Below are 16,849 nucleotides of genomic sequence, written 5' to 3'. Positions count from 1 at the left end.
AATAAATTCTGATGCATAAAGTGGGGAACAGGATACTCACATCTGTCTCCCTGATAGTGGGAGATGTTTGATATGGAATCCAGATACACGATTCATTGACAGCCACGGGAGGGTCACCACAGGTGCTTGAGGGAAAGAGGAAGAGAAAACAATATGGGTGAATGCACACCATCATTGCCACAGGTTTTCAGCCTTGAACTCCTGTCTAAAAACACTGCCTTTGTGAGTTGGGCTAGACTGCATGGCCCCATGTCACTCAAAGAGCTCCTTCAGGGCCCTGGATGCAGGTTCTTGGTTGGTCCCTCTTAATCTTCAACCACCAACTAACCTTGACCTTGAAAGACGAAGTCAAGGAAATGATACTATTTCTTCGTAAGGTATAAAGCTGCTCTCTCCTGGGTCTTCCCAGGATGAGACCAGGAGCAGCTTCAGACTCCTCTCACAGCATCATCAACACAGAATCAACAAGAGTTGCCAACCAGGTGAAAGAGCTTGAAGCTGTTTGCTCATCTCTCTGAAGATTCTCTGACATGGTACAATGGCTCCAGACTACCCATGGTCCCCACCCAAATCTATATTTCTTTCCCTCTTCTATGGAGTGGAAGATGGAAGGGTGAGCCCTACGCTAACTCAAGAGGCCAACTTCAGAGTCTGCAGGAGCCTCCCAGGCAGGCAGCCAGCAGCAACCCTAATCAAGACCTCCCTATGTCCCTGGAGCTATGGAAGAGTAGAGAACCCGCTTTTCTGATTGGGATTGGTAATAATTTATTTAATCAAAAACTTAGCTAAATCAGGGAATCATAAAAAAATAACAGTGATACATAATACCCTAAATAGTTTATTGTAACTTAAAATATAAACGTGCTTTTTTCTGCTAACTTTTTATGTAGGGCCAAGATGTTTTCTTCAAATATTAGAACATTCATAAAAGTTTTCCATCATCTTCCTTTAAAGGCTACATTCATAACCATCATCTACAATTTCCAGTTTCCATTTTGTTAAAGCAAAGTGAAAATTTAAGGACAATTATGAGGTAATCTGAGTGCAAAATCCTTCCATACTTTTATATTTCTCTGCAATAAGTTATAGTTGCCTCACCCACACCTAATCCAACAGCAATTTTTTAGCAACTCGCCTTTATTGAGAATTTTCAAAGCATGCAATTTTGTTTTCATAGAAACAGCTCTCTTTTCGTACTCAATGTTCATTGGCTTACATAATATTTAATTAAATTATACAATTACATCAGTTAATATCATGAATTGGTTTAGTAGAGTTTGGTTGAGAGGTTCAACTGCTATTTTTTCTCTAAAGGCAAACTCTCAACCTAAGAAGTTTGCCTGGAATTGACCTTTAAGGCAAATCACATTTTAAATATCAGAGATCGATTACCATAGATTGAGAACCGTTTGTGTAACAGATAGGAAAATAGTTTCTAGAGACATAACAACGATTGAGGTTCTGTCTGGCATGACAGATGGAAGAGGTCACCAATCTTCTCCCTGAAAGCAACTAAAATACTGGACAATATTACCAAAACAGCTATCTCAGGACCTTGGCCATCAACCAAAGGCATACAACAAACTGAGAAGATTTATTCAGAACAGACTACTGACTTCGGATAAGAACAGTGGGAATCTGCAACATATTTGCCTGGGGCTGATCCCATCAACCTTCCTGTCACCTCTCAGATCAGTTAGCTTAGCACAGTAGTTCTAACAGGTGAAGCAGGCTGTGTATTACCAACAGAATATTCGCTGCCAGAAAGGGATGACTTGATTTGGAACTAAAGCTGAAAATCTGGTACTTAGTGAATGATAAGTAGCAATCTCAGTGACAAGCAAGTGAGGAACGTCTGGCATTACAACAGTCTGAGGCAGTGGTCCTGTATGGGGCAAACAGCGAACTAGAGAACTTAGCCAGATATTTAATAGGGAAATAAAAGAAATGAGACACTCATAAAGGCACCTGATAATCTTTCCACATATTTTGGGCTGACCTGGGTTGGCATACATGTGCAGCAGGGACCAGAGACAGCCCTATGAAAAGTGAAAGCCGGGGCAGACTTCAAACTGCCTTAACTTTGGATGCGTTCTCAAAACAAAACACAGATCCATCAGCATTGGGTGGGAGCCTTACTGGCTAAAGGGGTATAAATACGACCTCTGAAGAATTATTGGCTGGCCACTAAGCTAGGTAGACACAAGGACAAACCCCAGGAAACCAGGCTTAAAAATAAAAACAAGAATATATATATATATATTTTTTTTTTTTTTTTTTTAAGTGAGCAAAGACATGAGCAGCCACATACTACAAGGGAGACAGATTTCATAGGAAAGTTACAAAATAACAAAAACCTCACAGGGAAAAATTAAGAATCCAGATTTGCTACAATATATTATCTAAAACTTCAAGTTTTCAACAAAAAATTATGAGACATAAAAAGAAATAGAAAAGCGTGACTCATTCAGGGAAAAAAGCAGACAGTAGAAACTATCTCTGAGTGTCCTTAGAGGTTGGATTTAGCTGAGAAACATTGTGAAGTAGTTATTACAAGAATATTCAAAAAATGAAAGGAAATTATGTTTAAAGAATTAAAGAAAAATATGACAACAACAATCTAAAAATAACGAACCTCAATAAATAGATAGAAAATATAAAAAGAAGCAAATAAAAATTCTGGAGGTAAAAAGTACAATAACTAAAGTAAAAATTCACTAGAAGGGTAAATAGCAGATATAAGATGGAAGAAGAAAGAATCAATAAACTTAAAGTGAAAACAACAGAAATTATTCAATCTGAAGAAAAGGGAGAATAAAGATTGAAGAAAAATTAACAGAGCCTCAAAGATCCAGCGGACAACATCAAGCACACTAGCATAGTGTGACAGGAGTTCCTTAAGAAGAAAAGGGAGAATCTCAATAAAATTGGGGGGAAAAAAGGACAAGAAAAGAGAGAGAAATGAGCAGAAAAAAATTTTGATAAAATAATGGCCCAAAACTTCCCAAATTTAATTAAAAATATTAACCTACAGATCCAAGACACTCAAAAAATTAGGAGAAATCTTCATGACCTTCAGTTAGGCAATGAGTTGTTGGACATGACACCAAATGCACTCTCATAAAAGAAAAAAATAATAAATTAGACTTTATTAAAATTAAAAACTTTTTAACTTCAAAAGATACCGCTAAGTGAATGAAAAGACAAGCTACAGACTGAGAGAAAATATTTACAAAGCACATATCCACATATATACAGAACACTTAAAGCTCAATTACAAGAAGACAAACACCACAACTTAAAAATTGAGAAAAGGGGCTGGCCCGGTGGTGTAGCAGTTGTGTGTGCACGCTCTGCTTCAGCCCGGGGTTCACAGGTTCGGATCCCAGGCATGTACCAACGCGCCGCTTGTCAAGCCATACTGTGGCGGTGTCCCGTATAAAGTAGAGGAAGATGGGCACGGATGTTAGCCCAGGGCCAATCTTCCTCTGCAAAAAAAGAGGAGGATTGGCATAGGACATTAGCTCAGGGCTGATCTTCCTCACAAAAAAAAAAAAAAATTGGGAAAAGATTTGAATACACTTCCTGAAAGATATGCAAATGACTAATAATCCCAAGAAAAGATATTCAACATTTTTACTCATTAGCGAAATGAAAATTAAAACCACAATTGAATATCACTACCCACCTACTAGAATTTCTACAATCAAAAAAACCCCCAAATGGTACCAATTGTTAGTGAGGATGTAGAGAGATTAGAACCCTCACACATTGCTGGTGGAGATGTGAAATGGTATGGTCAATTTGAAAATCAGTTTGGAAGTTTCCTAAAATGTTAAACATAAACTTACCAAATGGCTCAGCAATTCCACTCCTAGGAATCTACCCAAGAGAAATGAAAACATACGTCCACGCAAAGACTTGTACACAGGTGTTCATAATAGCATTATTCACAACAGCTAAAAAAACTGAAAGCATTCCGAATATCCACCAACTATTAAATGAATAAACAAATTGTGATATGTCCATACAAAGGAATCATATTCAGAAATAAAAAGAACCAAACTACTGATTCATCCTAGAACATGGATAAACCTCGATATCATAATGCTCAGTGAAAGAACACCAACTCAAAAGACAACATATTATATGTTTCCATTTATATGAAACGTCCAGAAAAGACAAATTACCAGAGACAAACACACCAGATAAAGAGGTAATCTGAGATGGGAAGCGGAAGGAGGAATTGACTGCAAACTGACAGAAGGGAATGTTTTAGGGTGAAAATGTTCTAAAATTGGTCTGTGTTGATGGTTGTACAAACGCTACATTTACTAAAAAGCATGAATTGTAAACTTATAACAGGTAACTTCTATGGCATATAAATTATACCTTTAAAAAACTATTTTAAAAAATGAAACATGAGATATTTCCCCATCTAATGGTATGGTGAGGAGAGGAATAGCAACAAGCAAGATCACTGTCAGTTCTGTAGCAGTAATATACCAAAGGGCTCCGAGAAGGCAGAGGATGGAAAGTCAGGGAGCAAAAAGAGGTAGACTAGAAAGGCTTTACCAAAAAAATGATGTAGGAACTGAGGCTCTAAAAACACCCTTGGTTTTTAAAAATATTACATCGGGCCGGCCCCGTGGCTTAGTGGTTAAGTGCGCACGCTCCACTACTGGTGGCCCGGGTTCGGATCCTGGGCGCGCACCAACGCACCGCTTCTCCAGCCGTGCTGAGGTCGCGTCCGACATACAGCAACTAGAAGGATGTGCAGCTATGACATACAACTATCTACTGGGGCTTTGGGGAAGAAAAAAAGGAGGAGGACTGGTAATAGATGTTAGCTCAGAGCCGGTCTTCCTCAGCTAAAAAAGGAGGATTAGCACGGATGTTAGCTCAGGGCTGATCTTCCTCACAAAAAAAAAAAATATATATATATATATATTACATTAAGCTCAAGTAGGGTTTATCTGAGGCTTAACAGGATGGTTCAACATTAGAAAAACCAGCAATGTAACTGATCTCCTTAATAGACTAGAAGGGAAAGAATAATATACATTTGTCTCAGTTGATGCAGGAAAAGAGTCTGATAAAGTTCAGCAACTATTCATGGGAAAATAAGTCTCTTAGCAAACCAGAAAAAGAAGAGTACTGGGAATCGAACAAAATCCACTTCCTTTAAGATGCACACTGAGCTTAACCGCTACGCCACCGGGCTGGCCCCTAGAGGGATCTTTCAAAAATGAGCTTAGGGACAAAAGTAAGGGACACGATAAGATTTATTCCAAAATACCATTTACATAAATTTAAAATACAAGCACATAAAACAACAAGACAAGGAGTAGAGAGCTCAGCAGCAAACCAAAGGACATACTGTAAAATCTTAGATTGGTTGTTTATGGAGAGGGAATAGAATTAGAAAATTGGGATTAGAGAGAATAAAATAAGTAAAATAAATAAATGAGTGAATGGATGAGAGAGAGAGAATGTCTTCAAAGAATTTGGTAATTCCCTACTTTTCCTTCCCATTAAGTGACCCCATAGTCCACTAAGATTTTCCAAGTAAAATTTTTTAATCTTTGAGGGTCTCTTTAGTCTTCAGTGTAAGATGGAGAATGCTTTGAGCTGGGTCTTAGGAACTCTACAAACTCTGTAAGAAAATGAAAATGAAGCCAACACTTTCTTTCTTTGTGAGTTTGTTACCCTGGTTTTATTCGAGTATTTTTATTCCTGTGCTTTCAAACTCTAGACCTAGATTTCTTTTATAACTTGACTGCAAGTCGAAGAGACACACATACTCCTACAGTGAGCCTCCCTTGGAATATGCAAAAAGATTAAACAGATTGTGAAATAGAAACCCCATGTGTGCCAAACATGTGGGTGTACTCACTTCTTAATTCTGCATAACCAACATGATTTTGTCTAAGACACAGTTTCAGTGTGGGGAAAATACAAATGAGAACTTCAAAGATACTCAGTAAATTCTCTTCAGTTTACAAATAGTATTTCTTATGCTTTCTGTTGCCTAGAATAGAAAGACTTCAACTTTCTTCATAATGTGTGTTATTAAAGAAGAGAATATATTCTAACCATATGTGTTAGAAGTTTTGTGACCAGAACTGTAGGTCCAGAACAAAGTTCAGGCCAGCCCACTGCAAGAGTTCCCCAAGAGCTACAGTGGCCGGCCGCAGTCTCCAGTCAGCTTCTCTTTACTGACAGCCTCTCCACTGTGCCCTGCCCAGGCCCGGCACCACTCTATCCACTTCCACAGCATCCCTGCAGAGAACTACTCCCGCCAGAGATCTGCACACTCACCCGGGTCCCCATGTAGAGGGCAGCTCTCTGCTGATTTCCTCGCAAGCCTACCAGCCTCTTCGTAGCATTCATCTACAACTATGATAATTCAACTATGGTAGAGAAATTTTCTCTTCTGTGATTTTTGATAATTTCTGAAGAATGTTCTAAAACACAAAACTGCCAAGCAAATGTTTAAGAACACACTCATTTGTAAGCAGATTAAGAACATCCCTTTGAATTCAAAGAGTAAATGTACTCATGTCAAATGAGTCCCCTGTAATCATTAAAGGAAGCCTGGTAGTTCTCTATCAGCTATTATAAATGCTTGCAAGTTAGAAAATTCAACTTTTTAACAAGTGTCTCATGGTTCAGAGTGTTGACCAAGATGGGCCCTGCTCACAGCCCTCTGAACTAGTTACTCACTCCACTGCACAGCCACCAGGTGAATTAACCACTGCTATGGGTAGAGAGCCACTAGGGTTAATAAATTAACTGGACTGATGAGTAGAGAGCCTTCCTCAGTGGCTCTTGCAGATGCTCTACCAAATCTTCCTCTTGACCTCTTCATGGAGCACGTATGTCAGCTGAAGCTCTCCGAAGTCTCCTCAGATCTCAGGAAAGCTGCCAGCTCAAAAGAACAGAGGTTGACTACACAATCTAGATGCACATTTTACTTAAATTCCTATGTTCTGCTTAGAGGCCTCCTGGCTCCCCTGGGCCCACTAGGGCAAATCTAAACAAACCCCAGGGTAAGAATGCCCTGGGCCACTTCATCCAATTTTCTACCTCTCTCACAGCTTCCCTAAACATTTGGGGTAAGACGGATTTACACGGTCATTTAAGAAAACTAACTTTTTACGCTTTTCAGATGCCATTGCAACTCTCATTTCAAATTCCCTCTAAGAAGACTAATCTCATTCATTTGCAGATGGAAATTGTAAAAAGCTTTAACCCTTTAAGCTTATAGGACTTCCAGAAACGAAGAGGTTGGCCAGGGAGACAACCCAGGCAGGCCCATGGGCCCCACCACCGGCCTCCTCTGCTGCTGTCACGAGACTACTGGCCTCTCCACACAGGCCCCCACCTCTCCCACAGGCCTCTTTCCCACCTCTCTTGGAGTAAAACTGTAGTTGAGGGGCCATCCGGTGGTATAATGATTGAGTTCCCGGGCTCCACTTCGGTGGCCCGGGGTTCACCAGTTTGCATCCCAGGCATGGACCTACTCACTACTCGTTAAGCCATGCTGTGGTGGTGTCCCACATATAAAGTGGAGGAGGATTGGCACAGACATTAGCTGAGGGACCATCTTCCTCAGGCAAAAAGAGGAAGATTGGCAACAGATGGTAGCTTAGGGCCAATCTTCCTCACCAAAAAAAAAAAAAAAAAACCTGTAGTTGAATAGATTTTTGATCAATAAAAGCATGCATGGGGGCCAGCCCAGTGGTGTAGCAGTTAAGTTCGTGTGCTCCGCTTCAGCGGCCCAGGGTTCGCCAGTTCAGATCCTGGGCGTGGACCTACACACCACTCATCAAGCCATGCTGAGGCAGCGTCCCACATAGAGCAACTAGAAGGATGTACAACTACGACATACAACTATCTACTGGGGTTTTGGGGAGAAAAAAGGAAAAAAGGAGGAAGATTGGCAACAGATGTTGGCTCAGGGCCAATCTTCCTCAAAAAAAAAAAAAGAACTAAGAAAAAAATAAACAAAAATAAAAATATGTATGGATATTGTTCAAAATTGAAGAAAGAGAAGCCACCAATATACCTACCGTTAGCAATAACCATTATTGATATTAATGTTAATAATGACTAAACAAATAATAGTCATATATTTATTATTTCATTTCATATGTATATATGCATTTTCATATACTCCATTATATAGAAAATATACTGTTTTGTATCCTACTTTATTTTATGTCTGTACTATTTTCTAAGCATTACACATATTATCAAATATTCTTCAGAATCACAGCTTTTAATAGCCACAAAAAATTTCATTGTAGGGATATACTATAATAATTAACTTCATTTAATTATACAAACAATATATGAAGTCCAGGTTTTTTAAACAGCCAGAAAGAAGTAAGAATCACCCACCCTGCCAATACCAAGTTAACATATTGGTGTTTGCCTCTCTAGATTTATTTAAGAGCATATAAATACAAATAAATAAAGATGAATATGGATTCTACTGTATCTCTTACTTTGCCATCTGTTTTTAATTAATAATATATACTAAACATTTTTAAATTCTAGTGAAAATTTTTCTGTGTTATTGTTTTAATTAATTATTATATTTCATTGTATGGATATACCATACTTTCCTCATGTAGACATTTAACTTGTTTCAGTTACTAGTCATTATTAACAATGTTTCATCTTTATATATAAATCTTTATATACATACTTAATTAGGTCATTAATAAAAATTCCTAGAAGTGATAATGCCAAAGAATACTTTACATTTCTTAAATCTTCTCATTCATATTACCCAGTTGTCCTTCCAAAAATTACTCACACCTGACATCAACAGTGTTTAACAGTGCTCATATCCCCACATCTTAAACAACACTTGACATTATAATTGTTTTTAAATTTTTTCAATCTGATAGCCAAAATAAGGTATTTCATTATTTGAATTTGCATCACAAATTATTAACTCCAAATGGATTAAAGACTTGAATGTAAGACCTGAAACTGTGAAACTTCTAGAACACAACATAGGCAGTACGCTCTTCGACATCGGTCTTAGCAACATCTTTTCAAACACGTCTGACCGGGCAAGAGAAACAATAGAAAAAATAAACAAATGGGACTACATCAAACTAAAAAGCTTCTGCACAGCAAAGGAAACCATCAACAAAACGAAAAGACAACCTAACAATTTGGAGAAGATATTTGCAAACCATACATCTGATAAGGGCTTAATCTCCAAAATATATAAAGAACTCATGCATCTCAACAACAAAAAAACTACCAACCCAATTAAAAAATGGGCAAAAGACCTGAACAGACATTTCTCCAAAGAAGATATACAGATGGCCAACAGACACATGAAAAGATGTTCAAAATCACTAACTATCAGGGAAATGCAAATCAAAACTACAATGAGATACCACCTCACACCCGTCAGAATGGCTATAATTAACAAGACAGGAAACAACATGTGTTGGAGAGGATGTGGAGAGAAGGGAACTCTCATACACTGCTGGTGGGAATGCAAACTGGTGCAGCCACTATGGAAAACAGTATGGAGATTCCTCAAAAAAGCAAGGATAGAACTACCATATGATCCAGCTATTCCACTGCTGGGTATTTATCCAAAGAACTTGAAAACACCAATTTGCAAAGGTACATGCACCCCTGTGTTCATTGCAGCGTTATTCACAATAGCCAAGACTCGGAAGCAACCTAAGTGCCCATCAAGGGACGAATGGATAAAGAAGATGTGGTATATATACACAATGGAATACTACTCAGCCATAAGAAACGATGAAATCCAGCCATTTGTGACAACGTGGATGGACATTGAGGGTATAATGCAAAGTGAAATAAGTCAGAGGGAGAAGGTCAAATACCGTATGATTTCCTTCATTAAGTAGTAGATAATAACAACAATAAACAAACACATAGGGACAGAGATTGGATTGGTGGTTACCAGAGGTGAAGGGGGGAGGGAGGAGGGTGAAAGGGATAATTCGGTACATATGTGTGGTGATGGGTTGTAATTAGTATTTTGGTGGTGAACATGATGTAATCTATGCAGAAATAGAAGTACAATGATGTACACCTGAAATTTTTACAATGTTATAAACCAGTGTTACTGCAATAAACAAACAAAAAAAAAAATATGCAAACTGAAAAAATAAATAAATAAATAAAATGTAACAAATAAAACAATAGAAATAGAATGAATAAATTTCAAAAACAGTTGAAGCTAAAAAGGGCAATAAAGAATATTTTATTAATCTAAGTACGAAAGAAAAAAGCAGAGAAAAAGCATGGTAAATAGAAAACATAAAATAAGAGGTAGATATAATGTCAAACATATTCATAACCATATAAATTAATTGGATTAAATGTATTAATTTAAAGAAAAACAGAAATTCTCAGATTGAATATTTATAAATCTGGCCATATGCTATTTACCAAAGACTCACTTGAAACGTAATGACGTATAAGTGTTAGAAGTACATGGATGGAAAAAGATATGCTGGGCATATCTTTCCAACTAAGAGGGAAAAAAAAGCTGGTATAGCAACATGAATATCAGAAAAGGAACACGAAACAAAAAAATACAGATATAGAGATAGATATCTATATCTATGTAGAGATAGATATATAGTTATTATACAGGGATAGAAGGGGAATTCACCAGTAAGAATAATAACCCACACTTACAGAGCACTTACTATGGTGCCAGACACTCTTGTAAGTGCTCTTCATATGTATTAATTCATTTAATCTTCACAATGACCCCCAGGGCATGGTCCATTTCACAGATGAGAATACTGAATTACAGGAAATAAATGACTTTCCCAAGGTCCAGAACCAGTAAATGGCACAGCCATGATTCAAACCCAGGCAGTCTGGCTCCAGTGTCTAAAACCTGCATTTTTTTCCTAACAGGACAGCTTCGAAATACATAAAGCACACATTAACAGAATTGCAAAGAAAAATTAGCAAATCTACAATCATAATAGGAATTTTAATGTGCACGTCTGAGTATCTAATTAAGCAAATAAAAAATTAGTGAAGATATAGAACACAATTAAAATACTTGATCTAATGGCTTTATATAAAATGCCATTCCCAACAATTAGAAAATACATATTCTTTTCAAGCAGCATGAAACATTTATAAAAATAGATCACATAAAAGGTTGCAAAACAGTTCGCTATAAATCCCAGAGAATGAAAAGCATAGAGGACATGATCTCTGACTGCAGCATAATTAAATTAGAAATCAATAACAAAAGGATAATCCCAATAACCCATAGATTTGGAAATTTTAAAACACGCTTTTAACTATGTCAAGGGTCAAAGGGCAGATAATGACGTACATAATAAAATCTTTAGAAAAAATGACAAAAATACTACATATCGAAAGTTACAGAAAGTAGTTAAAGTAGTACGTAAATGAGAATTTTATATTCTTAAATGTGTATATTAGAAATGAGAGAGTTTAAAAGTTAATGAGCCTCGGGGCCGGCCAAGTGGCGCAAGCGATTAAGTGCACGCACTCCGCTGCTGGGGACCAAGGTTTGCCGGTTCAGATCCCCGACGCGCACCAACACACTGCTTGCAGAGCCATGCTGTGGCGGCGTCCCATATAAAGTGAGGAAGATGGGCACGGATGTTAGCCCAGGGCCAATCTTCCTCAGCAAAAAGAGGAGGATTGGCATCAGATGTTAACTCAGGGCTGATCTTCCTCACAAAAAAAAAAAAAAAATTAATGAGCTTCATGGTTCAACTAAAGATACAAAAAGAACTCAAAAAGATACAAAGAAAGGAGAAAACGATAAAGTAAGAGTAACTAATAAAATAGAAAAAATTCTGGTAAGTTGTTGTTTTTAGAAGGTTTTATAAAATTAGTCCTGAGGAAGAAGGGTACAAACCACACCAAACACAAGGCTGGGAGATCAGGAAGTCTGTATTTGCCACTGTGCGATCTTCCGCAGTTTTCTTAACCTCTCTGGGCAGCAGTTTGCTCATCTATCAAGTTAGTTAGATTAACTCAACTCAGCAAACTTTGCTGTTCCAAAACTCGGTGTCCCGCTTTTCAAAGACCGTTTATTAGGAAGAATATATATGGAATTGTAAAGCAAGTGGCAGCAGAGTGTTGCTGATAGGAGAAATGTCTTTGGTCTTTATGCAATAACTTGAACAATATAACCAGGAAGTGAGGAGAAACATTCAAACAGCAGCTCCTCCCTTGTGCCACCCAACATTGGGCTAGGAAAATGCTAGAAAATTCTCAGATGAGCATGAAAACCACCTTTATTCAAAAGCCTGCTCCTGGGAATTCATAACTAGCAGCTGTAGAGGTTCTAAGACTATTGGATGTCATATGAGTCTGAAGTCTCAAATGTATGGCAAGTTCAAGACATACACTGGTCCCAGTAAATAATAAACACTCAAAAGTATTTGTGATAAATGAATTAAGATGAAAATGCAAGGTGATGCATGAAAGGAAGTACTAGTCCAGATTTTAAGATAAAGTCAGTTTAATTAATCACAGTTTATTTAAAACAAAAAAGTTGGGCTAAACACCTAAGAGCCTAAGTCTTTAAATTAGATTAAATTGTGACTGACTATGATGGATATTTTGACTACTTAGAGAAATAGACTTCAGCCTTTCTCATGTACCTATGGGTATTAAGGCAAGAAGGGGCCACAAAAATTGCAGGTAATGTAAACACAGCCCAAAAGTTTCTTATGCTCTCTCTACCTAGAGAATGACAGATTGAATACAGTCCAGAATTTGAGAAAAAGATATTCACCGTGTGGACTGGTTCCTGGAGAAGTGGAAGTGTGCTCTCTTTAAAATGAGTACACCGAGCATTTAATTTGATCTGTGTTAAATCAAGTTTGTGATGGGTCCTGTTTTCAAAGTGAAGAGGAGTTAAAGTGTGCTAATAACACTGAAGGTACCCAGTGCCCTCACTACACAGATCAGCGTGCAGGAGTGTAAAAAGCTCCAAAAAGGTGAATCTATGATCTTAAACTCATAAGTAATAAAAAAAAGCATGAAAAATGTAGGAATCTATACAGATACAAAATTGGGCTTCCTGTCCCTTTCAAAAACATGAGGAAGCTCAAGTAAGCCCAAAAAACTGCAGCTAAAGGGGCTCTTCTCCTGCATAATTTCAACACCTCTGTCTTTCCAGAGCCAACCGCTCTCCAGCTGTCCACGTGAACCACGGAGAATTTGAGAAGCCAAGTTCTTTGTACCCTTAATGCCACTTTCCCCAAGTCAGCTCACCTTTCATTATGGGTGAACTAACATTATAATGGAACATTTGGGGTAGATCCAGAAGAAAAAAATCTGACAGTTTTCAGTTTCCTGTCTCAGACCAGAACCAGAAAGTCAGAAAAATTCTCTCAGGGGAAGAGGCTGTGTAACAGTTTCGGACAGAGTGTGGCAGCATCTCGGAGACTTAACTGTTTAAAAGAACATCTCCAACAGGCCCTGGCCGTGTTGAGCTTTCTGAGCACTCGAATCCACAAATGGGTCAACTCATTTGGAGTATTAAGCGGGCACCAAAGCCTTCGGAATGCCGCGCACACTACACTGCCCTTTCCAGGAGCCTGGGGACCAGCTGCTTCTGGGTGACGTGAGTCTTAACTGAGAAATGGGAGAAGGTCCCTCTTCCCTGCTCCCTTTCCTTTATGAGCTTGTCTCTCTTGCTGCCTGCCAGCTTTGCCAGCTCCCCAAGAAACGGGCTCCTTATGTGCAACGGTAAGCCATCTCCTCTGAAACTCTGCCAAGCCAGCCAAAGAAAACAAAATCCATGATTTCCTCATTCAAGGGAGGGAGGAGAGGACAAGAAGAATCCTTGCATTTTATTCTTCAATAAAAGCCCATAGGTCCCCATTTGCCTTCAGTTCCCTCAATACCCCTTCAAAATGCTGGAAACTAACTCAGAATCATTTTTACAAGGCTCATGTTCTTATGCCAAGAAAAATTTAAGTGTGAAAACACAAAAGAAGAACCCTTCTTTGTGTCTCTATTGCCTCCCTTGAAGCTCTCGCCTTGCTTTCCTCTCTCTCCACCCCTTTCATTTCCAGATGTTGGGCAGCCAGAACAGCTCCACATTGCACAGAGTCATGTATTTTTTAAATGTCAGTCTTTAAAGGGCACCACTGCCAATGCTTGCGTCGCATTGCAGGGATTTAATTACCTAAATGAAGTACACTCAAAGAAGCGCATGTTGGGCTTTTTTCTTTCCACAACTCCACTTCAATTTGTATTTTTCCCCTTCTAATTGAAATTAATTTCCCTTGCTGTTTTGTGTTACAAAACACCTGGATGGGGTTATTATTCTGGAAAGGTAATTATAAAATTAGAAGGCTAACCACGATGTGGGTTTCCTAAATCGCAGGTGGCAGTGGTACCAAGTGCCGACGAAAGGGAAAATATTCACAAATGCAGGCTAAATTCTCTCAAAAAGAAACACCCACAGGCTTAGCAATGCCCCAAATCAGGTGATGCCTAAAGGCTTCCATTGTCAACGAGAGTGTGCTAGGTGATGTGATACACTGTCTGGATCCCCCCTGTAGGACTAATGAACACATCCCCCTGCCTGCTTGGGGTGCTCCTGACAGACCATCCTCAGCTGTCAGCCCCCTGTGGCAATTGCCTTGCCCAAGGTCACACCTGCTTCTCGAGCAGCTAGCTCCGTTGACTGGTCCTCCTGGGCCTTTTCACCCAAACTTGGATGACTCTGAAGGGCCATTCCAGCTTCAGAGCTCCCTGTGGAATCATTCTGAGAACTTCATTGAGACTGCATCAGAGACTAGCTTCTCCCTTTGCCCAGTCCTGTCTCCTTCCCTTCCCTTTCACGGGTGTGGTTCCCAAGAGCACTTCCTAAAAAGCCTCCTGCACGCTAAGTCAGTCTCAGGCCCTGCTTACCAGAGGACCCAACCTGCAACAGAGAGGAGAGGTAGGTGGATAAAAAAATTGATCTTGGGGCTGGCCCTGTGGCATAGTAGGTAAGTTCAGAGCGCTTCACTTCAGCGGTCTCGGTTCGTGGGTAAGATCCCGGGGGCCGACCTACACCACTTGTCAGCCATGCTGTGGTGGTGACCCACATACAAAACAGAGGAAGGCTGGCACAGATGTTAGCTCAGGGCTAATCTTCCTCAAGCAAAAAAAGGGAAGATTGGCAATGGATGTTAGCTCAGAGTGAATCTTCCTCACCCAAAAAAAAAAAAATTGATCTTGCATTCACTGAGTCTTCCAATCAAGTGAACACTAACCCATTTATTTCATTGCTAAAGTCCTTCTAGACCCATTAGTACCAGCTCACTAATGGCTACTCACATTAGTACCAGCCTAAAGTCCAAGAAAAACCAGATGACAGCCCTGGGAAGTAATCAGGAAAAGGAAAGGTAATTGGCGGTATGTATAAACTTCCTCAAAAATATTCACATTTTTTGACCCAATAAATTTCATTTTTATCTATGGGATAGGCTTATATTTATCTAATTCCCAAAATTACTGGAGGTGGCTTAACAAAAGTGGTAATTATTCAGCAAATCAAATTACATAAATAATGTGCAGCAAAATAAAGACAATATAAATGCAGGGGTAAAATGAGTCCAAAAGAGCAGCCATAAGGTCAGGCCAGATTAAGGCCTTTAGAGGCTCCCATCTCCATGTAGGCAATTCAAACAAAAGCAAGACTAGACCAAACACAAAACATATGTCGGCATTAAAATAGCTTTTTTTCTAGATTTCCTGCTAGTAAAATTCTCCATGGGTATATTTAAGATGAAAAAGTAAAGCAATAAAAGTTGGGGGCACCTCATCATGAATTTGAACTGACTATTGGGTAATCCAGACTGCTTAGGTTCCATACCATTGCTAAGGATGAACTGATAATTTGGCTTTGGTAGGAATTCTAGCTAGTTCAGCAACATTGTGCATAATCAACAAAAAACAAGATGGTGGGGCCAGCCTGGTGGCGTAGTGGTTGAGTTTGCACGCTCCGCTTTGGCAGCCTGGGGTTTGCAGGTTCAAACCCCAGGCACAGACCAACACACCACTCATCAAGCCATGCTGTGGTGACGTCCCTCATACAAAATAGAGGAAGATGGGCACAGACGTTAGCTCAGAGCCAATCTTCCTCAGCAAAAAGAGGAAGATTGGGAACAGACATTAGCTCAGTGCCAACCTTCCTCACCAAAAAAAAAAAAAAAAAAAAAAAATATGGTGGCTGAGAAGAAGTGAAACTGCTCCTGGGACTGTGGCCTGAGAAGAGGCGCCTCATGAAGGGCCCTGTGTAAGGTGGCATAGGAGAACTAGGGAAGGCATGAGAACACACTCCTGTCCTGCTAGTTCCTAGAACATTCCCCCTTCCCAGGAGGCTGAGAGCAACATCCCAAACACAATTCAGAAAAAGTCATTTTAAAGGGCCCAGAACAAGTTGGTCTAAGCCCTGATGGCCCAGCTAGATCTGAGAATAAAAAGAGAAGGCTTAAGGAGTAGAAGGCCTGCCTATCTGTCTTAGTCAGCTCAGGTTGCTATAACAAAATACCATAGACTGGGTGGCTTGAACAACACACATTTATTTCTCACAGTTCTGGAGGCTAGAAAGTCTGAGATCAAAGTGCCAGCAGATTTGATTCTTGATGAGGATCTTCTTCCTGGCTTGCAGATGGCTGCCTTCTCACTGCATCCTCACATGGCAGAGACAGAGGGCTCAGGTATCTCTTCCTCTTCTTATAAGGGCACTAAACCCATCATGGGGACTCAGCTCCCACAACCTCATCTAATTGTAATTACCTCCGTAATGCCCCATCTCCGAATACCATCA

General features: G+C 39.3%; 1 long non-coding RNA gene across 3 annotated transcripts in view; it reads right to left on the bottom strand.

Moving 5' to 3' along the window:
- LOC147917006 (uncharacterized) overlaps positions 1-16,849 on the bottom strand; it is a 185,921-nt gene that overhangs the window by 33,633 nt on the left and 135,439 nt on the right. For all 3 annotated transcript variants that reach the window (XR_015552358.1, XR_015552357.1, XR_015552356.1), the window contains exon 2: positions 41-125. This is a non-coding gene — a long non-coding RNA (uncharacterized LOC147917006). The remainder of the gene's footprint in view (positions 1-40; positions 126-16,849) is intronic.

Source organism: Ceratotherium simum, chromosome 5 (genome assembly GCF_057802395.1).
Source record: "Ceratotherium simum simum isolate JZ-2026a chromosome 5, ASM5780239v1, whole genome shotgun sequence".
Classification (NCBI taxonomy): domain Eukaryota; kingdom Metazoa; phylum Chordata; class Mammalia; order Perissodactyla; family Rhinocerotidae; genus Ceratotherium; species Ceratotherium simum.
This window is presented reverse-complemented; position numbering and strand designations above follow the sequence as displayed.